Here is a 10,380-nt window from a genome sequence, read left to right as displayed (position 1 = left end):
CTGAGAGGTAGGAGCAGGGACTATTGGTTCCAGGCTGATAAGAGGTAGTAACTGGACGTCCAGGTTCCCAGACAGCGTGGGGACTCAAGGTTGCCCACTCTGGTCTTTCCAACTACTACGCACGCTCCGCGGGGAACCACGCGCCTGCTCAGCTTCCCGCGGACTCAGCCAGGCCAGCACAAACTGCGCAAGCGCAATGGCTCCAAACACCCGCGCACCCTGTAGCGCATGCTGTGATGTCTGCGCTGTTAGCCTCATCCTCGCCCCGCCATGACGTCATGTCGTCGCGACTAGCCACGCCCACAGCCTCACGACACGTGCGCGCCTGGGCGCTGCCCCCGTCTGCCCCCTTGTGGGCGTGGCGTGCGTGCCGTCTGACGTAGGCACGTGCCAGGTGAGGCGCCCGGAAGCGCTGCCCTGGGCGCGGGGGTAGAGGGGTGCTGGAGACCAACGAGACGACCGCCGGGGCTTCGGGACGGAGGGGACAGTGGCCTGAACGTGTGGTCTGCTGTAGGTCCTCCGCTCTGCCCAGTGAGTCTCCTCCACGTGTTGCGTTTTTGCCAAGGCCGGCGTGATCGCGGCCACAGCTTGTAACGAGGACCCCCCGGGCGCCTGATGGACAACGGGGTGTGTGCAGGCGTGGAGGGCGGGGCAGCGACTGCCTTGCGGTCAGAGCCGAGCGGGGCTTCCCAGGGATGAGAGAGGGATGTGGCGGGTTCAGGAGCGGGATGGGCTTGGGTTTGGATTTCGTTGGTCCAGGGAAAACGCCGGAGATGGGGTTAGGGGATGGAGTAGGAAGAGCAGTCAGAATGGGGGTGGAGTTGTGGTTGTGGTTGGAACTGGGAACAGGGCTGAGTAAAGTTGGATTGGCCTGGCCTGGATGATGTGGGGGCTGTTGTGGGAGGGCATGGTCCGGGGTTTGGTTTGATTTGGGATGGGAAGTACATGGGAGTTGAATCGGGAATGGTAGTAGTCTTGGAGATTAGGATCGGCTTGTGTGGGGATGGGAGGATGGGGTTGGGTTTGTGTTGCTTTTGAATGGGGAGGCTGTGGGGTTGTCTTGGGTTAGGTTAAGTTGGGTGGGTTCACTTGCCTTGGCTTGGAGTTGTGTGGCATTATGGTTGGTTGGGTTGAGTTTAGTGGGTTGAATTGTTCTAGATGCTGGTTGATGTTGGGGAAGGGGATTAGGATGGGAATGAGGAACTGGATGCAGGGATTCTTGACGAATCCTGAGGCACACTTGTCCCCACAGGGTGACGCTGGAGAACCTGGTCTGTGTGTGTATGTGGGGGAGGGGGGTTCAGACCACTGACTGAATAGATTCCTTTGCCTCATCCCTTATGGTGTTAGCTTGTGAGTGTCTGTGACCACTCTGTCTCGCTCACTGGGAGCTTCTCCTGTTCCTCAGCCGGGAGACGGGGAAGATCTGATCAATAGCTTGACATGGCGGGTGCTGGACCCACGTCAGCTGCTCTGGTCTTACTGAAAAAACTGAGATAGCCAACTTATTGGAAACCTAGTATCTTATGCATTCAGGCTATTTTATTCCTTCCATAGCCTTGGGGTGGAGGTGAGGCATGTCCACATCCTGGAATCATGGGCAGGGCCTTGGCCAACATCCGGGTGCTGGTAGGGCAGGGGCGGGACCCTGGGGGTGTGAGACCGTTTAAAGGCTCCCCAGGGAGGCTTCCCAGCTCCGAGCTCACTGCCTGCTCACCACGTGGTTCCTGGCCCTGTGCCTGGCTGTGTCCCTGGGATGGACTAATGAGTATCAGGAGATGCAGGAGGGGAGCGGGCCCTGACTCTCATGCTGGTCTCACCTCCCCGTAAGTCCTTCCCCTCTCAGCTGGCACCCCAGCCTCATGCCACGCAGCCCACCATCCACCCTAGACCAGTGTACCAGGCTCTTTTCTATCTCTCCCATCCCCAGCCCAAAACATTCTGCCTCTCTCCACGCTGTCACATGCCTCACTCCCACACTGGGTCCCTGCTTCCTCCCAGTTACTCCCAGAACATTCTCCTTTACCAGACAGGCAGAGCGTGGGCCATCTCTGTGTTTCTCTTTGGGGTTCTCTACCTCTTCCAAGGACGCGCCTCCTCCCTGGACCCTGGACCCTGATCACCCCTCCTGCCTCCTGGTTCTCTGGGCCAGTGCTCTGGCTCCTGAGCCCCCAAGTCCTTCCATGCCTCGGTGACATTTCCCATCCAGCAGTCAGTTCTCAACCCTGTCCCTTAAACATTGAGTCCTCCTCATGACCCTAAAACCCCACCCCAGGCATAGATGATTTCCCAGCCTGAGACTCCTTAAAACGCCCCAAATCCTTCTCCTCCCAGCCAATGGCGCTCTCCCTTGGGGTCATTAACACTGGTTTCTAGAACCCCTTCCCCCTCTCTGAACCCACACCTCGCCCACAGCTGCCTGTCCCCCAGCCCAGGGCCCCAAATCACCAACGCCCACCTTCGATGCCTGCCCCAGTGCTGTCCTGTCATCTCCTGTCCTGATCCCTGGGGTCAGCTCTGCTCTCAGCATCAAGTCTCCCCACCCAGGACCAGCCGCCCACCCCCCATCCCAGGGACGGCTCCAGAATTCCGGGTCCTTCCCAACACCCCTTGCCCATGTCCCCAGACCCCCAGCCTGGTCCTCTGCCCCCGTGTCCCCCCAACCCCACAGCACAGCTCCCTCTCCTAGCCCAGTCCCCTGGCCCCGTAGGGAACACCCACCCGCCTGACCCAGCATCCCCTCTACAGATGTCGTGGGCCTCGTCCAGTCCCGGGTCATAGGAGACTGGAAGTGTGAGAAGCGTCCGAGACCCTGGCAGACCCTGACTTCCAGTGCGGGGGTGTCCTGGTGCACCCCCAGAGGGTGCTCACAGCCGCCCACTGCAAGAGCGAGTGAGTAGGATCAGGGGGTCTGGCGGGGGGAGCGTCTGTGCTCCCACAGGAATGGTCAGCCAGGGCCGTTCTCCTGGGATAACCTCAGGGGAGGCTGGGGGCTGAGGGAGAGAAGGACGGCACTGGTCCACGGCCCATGGAGAGAGGCAGCGCTGGGACTGGACGACCCCAGGGAAGCCCTGCCATGGCTGCCTGGTCTCTCTGTGTCTCCCCGTGCAACCAGCTCTCTGTCTTCCTGTGTCTCCCTCTGTCCTGTCTCTCTTTGTCTCTCAGTAACTGACTTTGTTGTGTGTCGCTCTGTGTGACTTTGATTTGTCTCTATCTCCCCCTCTCTTCTGTCTCTCCCTGTCTCTGTCCATCTCTGGGTCTCTCAGCTGCCATCCCTGTCACTGTGTGTCTCACCCTCCATCTCTCTGCCTCACTCCCTCTCTCCCATCACTGCTGAGCACGCTCACCCCCAGGATGGGACTGGGGGGGACCCCCAGAGAAAAGGAAGGGATCATGCCCAGCAGGTGGGGTATGGGGTGCTTCTCACACTGCCCAGCCCCTCCCTCCAGGACATCATCCATCCAGGGGGACACAGGGCAGGGCTGATTTCAGCTGGCACTGGGTGGGGGCAATGGAGGAAGGTGGAAGGAGAAGGAGAAAGGGAGAAGGTGCTGGGGAGGGAGGGGACGCTGGCCTTGGGGGGAGCCAGGCCACCCAGCTGCTGGGGAAGCAGCCCCACAGCCCCAGCTGCCGCTGAGCCGCCTCAGGCCTCCCCTCCTCCCCTGCCCCACCTCCCGCCCCCCCCCCACTCCGACCCCCCCTCCCTGGCCTCCTCTTCTCTGTTTCTCACTTGTTCTTTTTTATTCTTTTTCTGTCTGTATTGTTAACATTGTCACATCCCTTTATTTTCTCACTCACTGTCTCTGTTTTTTCTGTGACTCTGTATCTTTCTGGCTCGCTCTCTCTGTCTCTCTGTGGCTCTGTTTCTCTTTCTTGCTTTGGACCCTCCCCCAGGCTCCCCGGCCCCATCTCCCTTCCCCCTTCCCCCCTCATTCCCTCCGTGCCCCTCTCTCCCCGGCGATGACCAGGTCTGGCTGGGGCGCTATGACTCGTTTGAGGATAAAGACACAGTCCAGTTCCTCCAGGTCAGTGACAGCTTCCCACACCCTGACTTCAAGCTGAGCCTCCTGAAGCAGAACATCTTCATCCCAGGAGACGACTGCAGCCACAACCTCATGCTGCTCCGCCTGGAGCAGCCCACTCAGCTCACAGCCGCCGTGCAGGTCCTGGCCCTGCCCACCCAGGAACCCGCACTGTGGAGCCTCTGCTGTGCCTCCCGCTGAAGCGGGACTGGATCAGATAAGTGTATGTTGGGGGCCAGACCTGCAGCCTGGAGCCCAGACCCTGGGTCTGAGGGAGGAGGGGCTGGGGCCTGGACTCCTGGGTCTGAGGGAGGAGGGGCTGGGGCCTGGACCACTGAGTCTGAGGCAGGAGGGGCTGGGGCCTGGACTCCCGGGTCTGAGGGAGGAGGGGCTGGGGCCTGGACTCCCGGGTCTGAGGGAGGAGGGGCTGGGGCCCGGATGCCTGGGTCTGAGGGAGGAGGGGCTGGGGCTGGACTCCCGTGTCTGAGGGAGGAGGGCTGGGGCCTGGACTCCCGGGTCTGAGGGAGGAGGGGCTGGGGCCCGGATGCCTGGGTCTGAGGGAGGAGGGGCTGGGGCTGGACTCCCGTGTCTGAGGGAGGAGGGCTGGGGACACATGGGTCGGCCACAGCTCTTTATCTCCCTGGTTCATAGTGATGTACCCAGATGGACTTCCGTGTGTGGACCTCACACTCCTGTCTAATGATGTGTGTGCCAAAAGCTCCCTCGAGATGGTGACAGAGTTCCTGTCATGTGCTGGGCCCTTGGAGGTTGGCAAGGAAACCTGAGTGGTGAGCAGCCTCTCTCCTTGTGTGTCAGGAGGTGAGGGAGCTGTTGGGGCTGGAGAAGAGAGAGCAGAGCCAGGGAGGTGGCCGGTGTGATGAGGGGGGTGACCTCGTGTGGAAGGTGAGGCTGGGCAGACACCTGCGGCAGGTGAGGGTGAGCCGCGTGCTGTCTGGGGGAAGAGCAGAGGGAACAGCAGGTGCAGAGGCCCCGAGGGATGTGGGCCTGGTGTGTGTAAGGACCAGTGAGGCCAATGTGGGTGCAGCCCAGCGAGCAGGGGAGAGGGCGGGAGGTGACGGCTCGGGGAAGAAAGGACCGGTCCTGCGGGGCCTCCCTGGGGCCACGGGGAGGACTTTGCTCTTCCTCTGAGGGGCCCAAGAGGGGCGGGTGGTGCTGAGCAGGAGCAGGACAGGGTCTGGGTTGGGTGTTCACAGGCCTCTCTGGTGTCCGTGTGGGGTCAGCGTCCAGGGGTGAGGAGAGGCAGGGGGCCTGGTAGGGTGTGAAGATGAGGCTGACCAGGGTGGTGGCAGGGACTAGGGGAGATGGGGTCCATTCTGGATACCTCGAAAGGGAGCCCACAGGATTCGCTGACCGAGTGTGAGTGGGAGTGAGAGGCGGCGAGGACTAAGGATGATCCTGAGCTTTGTCCTGAGTGTCGGCTGAGCAGCCCCAAGGAGACGCTCACACCCCCCACCACACACACACACACACACACACACACACACACACACACTCACCAAGTCCTACTTGAGCCCAGCGTTTCCCACCCAACCTGCCTCTTCTCCTCCCCCGGTTCCTCAGTCCACCAGCAGCTCTCCCTCTGGTCCCTCCCTCCACGCTCGTCCCTCCTGCCCCCTGACTCTCACTGACGTCCCCTCCTTTCTGTCCCATCGTCTCAGCCCCAGATCAGGCCTTGTTCCCACCTGGACCCTCACCCCAGCCTTCTTCACACGCTCTCGGCCCTCAGTCTCTCTGTCCAGTCCGTCCCCACCTGGCCCAGGGGGTCATTCTAATCTCAGAACTGGCCTTGCCCCTCCCCTGCTCACCCACCTTCCATGGCTCCCCAGTGCCCCGGGGAGAGGAGGGTGTCATCAGAGAAAACTTCCTGGGAGGGATGACAGCGGAGATGAGCCCTGAGGGAGGAAGTGTCCCGGAGATGGATCCTGTTCCTCCTCCCCCTGACCCGTCTGCAGGGACCATCCATGGGCAGAACCTGGACCCTGCATCCCATCCCCAGTGGCCAGGATGTGAGCCTCTCTCCCTTCCCTTGAAATCCCTGCCTACCTTCTCTGGGAGTGGACTCTGGAGACAGCCGTCTCTTTCCCCATCGCTGGGGACTTGCCATGTATGATCTGTGAGCCCCAGGTCTGAAAGCTGGGATCCCACAGGCGGACACCGGGTCCCCACTGACTCTTCTCGCTCTGTCTGCCCCCCTTGTGCAGTAGGGTGGCCCAGGGAGTGTGCTGGTCTGCAACGGGGTCTTTCTAGGAAACTATGCAACTGGGCCAGCCCCTAGATACCCCTTCTGTGAGCACAGTCAAGTGCCCTACAGAAAACTGGAAACACTGGAAGGCTGCCTCTGGGGAGTGGACTGTGGGGACGAGCGGGAACACATGAGTTATTCGTTGAGGGTGTGAGTCAAAGCCTGAACATGTGAATGTGAACGGTGTGGAGGGGCCCATCATGGAATGCTCACTGAGAGGTCCGTGAACTCGGGAATAAGGTTAACTCAGCCCTCGGCCCCTGAGGTCCAAAGGAGAGAATGAAGGGGGAAGTGAGACAGAAAGACACAGACGTAGAATGAGAGATACCAGGCAGAGAGCAGAGGAAGCTGAAGACAGCACAGCGCAGACCTGCAGAAACAAAGAGACGGAAGAGTGTGAAAGAGACCAAGACACTTGCAAGGGGGACAGAGAGAACAGGGAGGGCAGAGGGAGCCGTTGGGGAGGATCTGCGGCCTCTGGTTTGGGTCAGGGCCCCTCCCCGGGTCCATGGTCCCTGCTCCTGCTCCAGGAACCCTGTACGGGGCTGTGATCAGGCTGCCCGTGACACCCCACCCAGTGTGCCTGCTGTCCCCAGGCTGGGGATGCTCATAAGGCCCCCGGAGCCCCCACAGGAAGAGGCAGGCCATGAGCCCAGCCCCGGACTCTGGAGCTGGCAGGTCGGGGTGCTCTCTGCCTCCCACACCCGCTTTGTCCCAGCCTGGCTCTGGGGTCCCTGAAGGCCCCCTCTGCCCTCCTCTCCCCAACGGCCCCTCATTCTGTGCTGTCTCTCCGCCTCTCCCTCTCTGCCTACCCCTGCCGTTCTGTCTCTCCGTGGTCTCTGCCTCTCGGTCTCTGTGTCTGTCTCTGTCTGTCTGTCTGTCTCTCTGCCTCTCTGAGTCTCTATCCTTCCTCCCTCCGCACTCATTTTTAACACCTGGCAGGGACATCCTCCACATGCCCCTCCTCATGGCTCAGTCTCTGTAGCTGCCCCTCTCCTGCCTGTCACTCTTGCTGTCCCACTTTCTGTCCCTGAGTCTCCAGCCCCCTAAGTTCTAGGGCTCTCCTCTGAGATCTCAGAGCCAAGTGGGAGCATCCTGTTCCACAGCCCCTCCCTGCCCAGTATCTTCCGCGGGACCAAAGAAACAGAGAAAGGGAAGAGTGGACATTCTTTGGGTCACAGTCCCCAAATTAGCCTGCATTTCCCTGCTCATCTCCCGTGCAAACGTGAGGACCACAGTTCTGTAACCTCCAGACCTGCATTCTGGGGACTCTTATTCTCTGGCACAGGTATATGAGTGTGAGCTAGTGTGTGTGAGCATGTGCTCGTGTGTGCCCAGTGGTATCGGTTTTTGGCTTATGTTACGCCTAGATTCCCGTGTTCTTTTTCCAAAAGTTGTCCTGAAGTGTGGTTTTTACAAATATTTGTTCTTTTTTTTTTTTTTGAGGAAGATCAGCCCTGAGCCTACTACTGCTAATCCTCCTCTTTTTTTTTGCTGACGAAGACTGGCCCTGAGCTAACATCCGTGCTCATCTTCCTCTACTTTATATGTGGGACGCCTACCACAGCGTGGCTTGCCAAGCAGTGCCATGTCCACACCCGGGATCCGAACCAGTGAACCCCGGGCCAGCAAAGCAGAACGTGCGCACTTAACCGCTGCGCCACCGGGCCGGCCCCTAAATATTTGTTCTCTTCATTGCTTTGACTTCATTTATTCCTTCCCTCTCATGGATTCCAATGATATATATGTTATCTTTGCTGATCTTTTATATCTGTCATTTCCACTCAAATATGCTTAAAACATTTTTTTTAAAGATTTTATTTTTTCCTTTTTCTCCCCAAAGCCCCCCGGTACATAGTTGTATATTCTTCGTTGTGGGTCCTTCTAGTTGTGGCATGTGGGATGCAGCCTCAGCGTGGTTTGATGAGCAGTGCCATGTCCGCGCCCAGGATTCGAACCAACGAAACACTGGGCCGCCTGCAGCGGAGCGCACAGACTTAACCACTCGGCCACGGGGCCAGCCCCTTAAAACATTTTTAAAAACATGTTTGGTGAGAAAGATTGGCCCTGAGCTAACATCTGTTGTCAATCTTTCTCTTTTTTTTTTTCTCCCCAAGCCCCAGTACATAGTTGTATCTCCTAGTTGTGGGTCCTTCTGGGTCTATGTGGGACACCGCCACAGCGTGGCTTGATGAGTGGTGCTAGGTCCACGCCCAGGATCTGAACCAGCGAACACCGAGCTGCTGGAGTGGAGCGTGCAAACTTAACCACTCAGCCACGGGGCTGGCCCCCTCAAATATACTTTTAAAAAATCTGTTTCGGGGCTGGCGCCATGGCTGAGTGGTTCATGCACTCCACTTTGGTGGCTCAGGGTTTCGCCGGTTCGCATCCTGGGCGCAGACATGGCACCACTTGTTAGGCCACCTGAGGCAGCTTCCCACATGCTACAACTAGAAAGACGCACAACTAAAATATACAACTATGTACTGGGGGGGATTAAAAGCAGAAAAAGAAAAAAGGAAGATTGGCAACAGTTGTTAGCTCAGGTGCCAATCTTTACAAAACAAAAATAGTTCTGTTGCTGCCCAGCCTTAATAGAAGAGAATGAAAAAGAGATTGCAAAGGAAGGGCCAAGGGTAACTAAAGTTAAACTTCTTGAGAAATCTGACCTATTTACCCTGAAGTTGCACGAGTGACGGAGTGATTCTGTCTCAAGAAACGTATAAAGCCAAGAGGCTGTCTGAAGCCCCTGTGCTCGGGGATGGTGGCATTGCGAATGGGCTGCATGGCCCGGAGGTGGCAGGGCAGGAGAAGTTGGAAAGCTGCCTAAAGCTGTGGTTAAGAGGGTGTCTTGGTGCTGTCACCCACCAGCTGTGTGTCTTAGGTGCCCTTAGGTTGTTTCCACCTTGAAGAAGGGGGCTCTGCTTTTGTTCCCCGGGGCCCATCCGTCAGCCACTGGCCGCCTTCAAGGGGGTGGGCGTCATCTCCTGGGGAGGGGTCACCACCAGCAGCACTACCGCGTGGACCCGGGATTGCGTCTTAGGCAGTCTGGGCCTCAGTTTCCCGAACTCGCAGATGGGGGATAATACCACTGTATTTCATCCGGTCTCCGACTTCCTTTTCAACATCTATGAAACTGGATGTGTTTGAGTTCAATAGCACGTTGTAGTTTCACTGGAAGCATTCTCTCCCTTAGTGGGGCCGGATGGGGTGGGCTGCGTCTCACAATGCTGTCTCACACCTCTTTTATTCCTCACGGCCCACCCCCTGACGGCCTCATCCTTATCTCCATTCTCATCTGGATTGCAGCCCCATCTCAATTCCATCCTCAAGCCCAACTGCATCTTCAGTTCCAGCTGCAGACCCATTCCCAGTCCAGGCCCGCTCTCCAACTTTGTGCCAAACTCCTTTTCACAGGCGAAGAAAACGCGCTGCTTTTCTATTCAGGCCCCGTCCCCAAGATGAAGCGCCGCCCCCGAAATGAAGCCCCGCCCCTGAGCTGAAGCTCTGCCTCCGGTCCTGCCCCACCCAGGAAGGCCCCGCCCTGAGTCAGGCCACGCCCCCAGCCCTGCCCTCGCAGCAAATGGCAGTGTGCACCCCTTTGGGGATGCAACGGGAACCCCACAGTGGAGTCCTTTTTCCTACAAACGGCCATCTGCCAGGGCTGGCAGTGCGGGCTGCTCTCCGTGCCGTGAATGATGAGACTTGCCAGCATCGGCCTGGACTCCTGGAGGCGAAGTCAGAGCTCAAAGGGGAGGAATCAGGGCTTTGGGGCGGGGCCAGAGCTCAAGGGGCGGGATGAGGACCAAGGAAGCTTCAGGAGGGCGAGGTAGGGACAGAGTCTCTGGTCAAGAGAATGACCAGCGTGGACCCCTCTTCTGGACCTCGCCCCCTCCACACTTCATCTCTCCGCGCCCTCAGACACGTAGTTTCGGAACTCACCCCACTGCGCACATCATCTCACATTCACACCCTTCCCTCTTCCAGACCGGTCCTGGCGCCCAGGTGGGAGTCGTGGGAAGTCTCCCAGTCCACCGAGTCCTCAGGTGAGGCCGGGCGCATTGGCCAGGTCGGCCCACCCTCCCTCTCACTCCC

General features: G+C 58.8%; 1 long non-coding RNA gene across 4 annotated transcripts; it reads left to right on the top strand.

Annotated features, from left to right (window-relative positions):
- Nucleotides 1-349: 349 nt before the first annotated feature.
- On the top strand, nucleotides 350-9,535 carry LOC106845317 (uncharacterized). Of its 4 annotated transcripts, none has more exons than XR_011498383.1 (5): nucleotides 350-531; nucleotides 2,749-2,892; nucleotides 3,969-4,245; nucleotides 4,674-4,810; nucleotides 7,736-9,534. It is a non-coding gene; the product is annotated as an uncharacterized lncRNA (long non-coding RNA). The 4 variants fall into 4 exon arrangements; XR_011498386.1 differs by having other exon boundaries at nucleotides 372-531; nucleotides 7,732-9,535; XR_011498385.1 differs by having other exon boundaries at nucleotides 375-627; nucleotides 7,732-9,535.
- Nucleotides 9,536-10,380: the final 845 nt, after the last annotated feature.

Source organism: Equus asinus, chromosome 26 (assembly GCF_041296235.1).
Source record: "Equus asinus isolate D_3611 breed Donkey chromosome 26, EquAss-T2T_v2, whole genome shotgun sequence".
NCBI lineage: Eukaryota > Metazoa > Chordata > Mammalia > Perissodactyla > Equidae > Equus > Equus asinus.
Note: the sequence above shows the minus strand (reverse complement) of the source record. Positions and strands in the feature narration are given on the sequence as shown.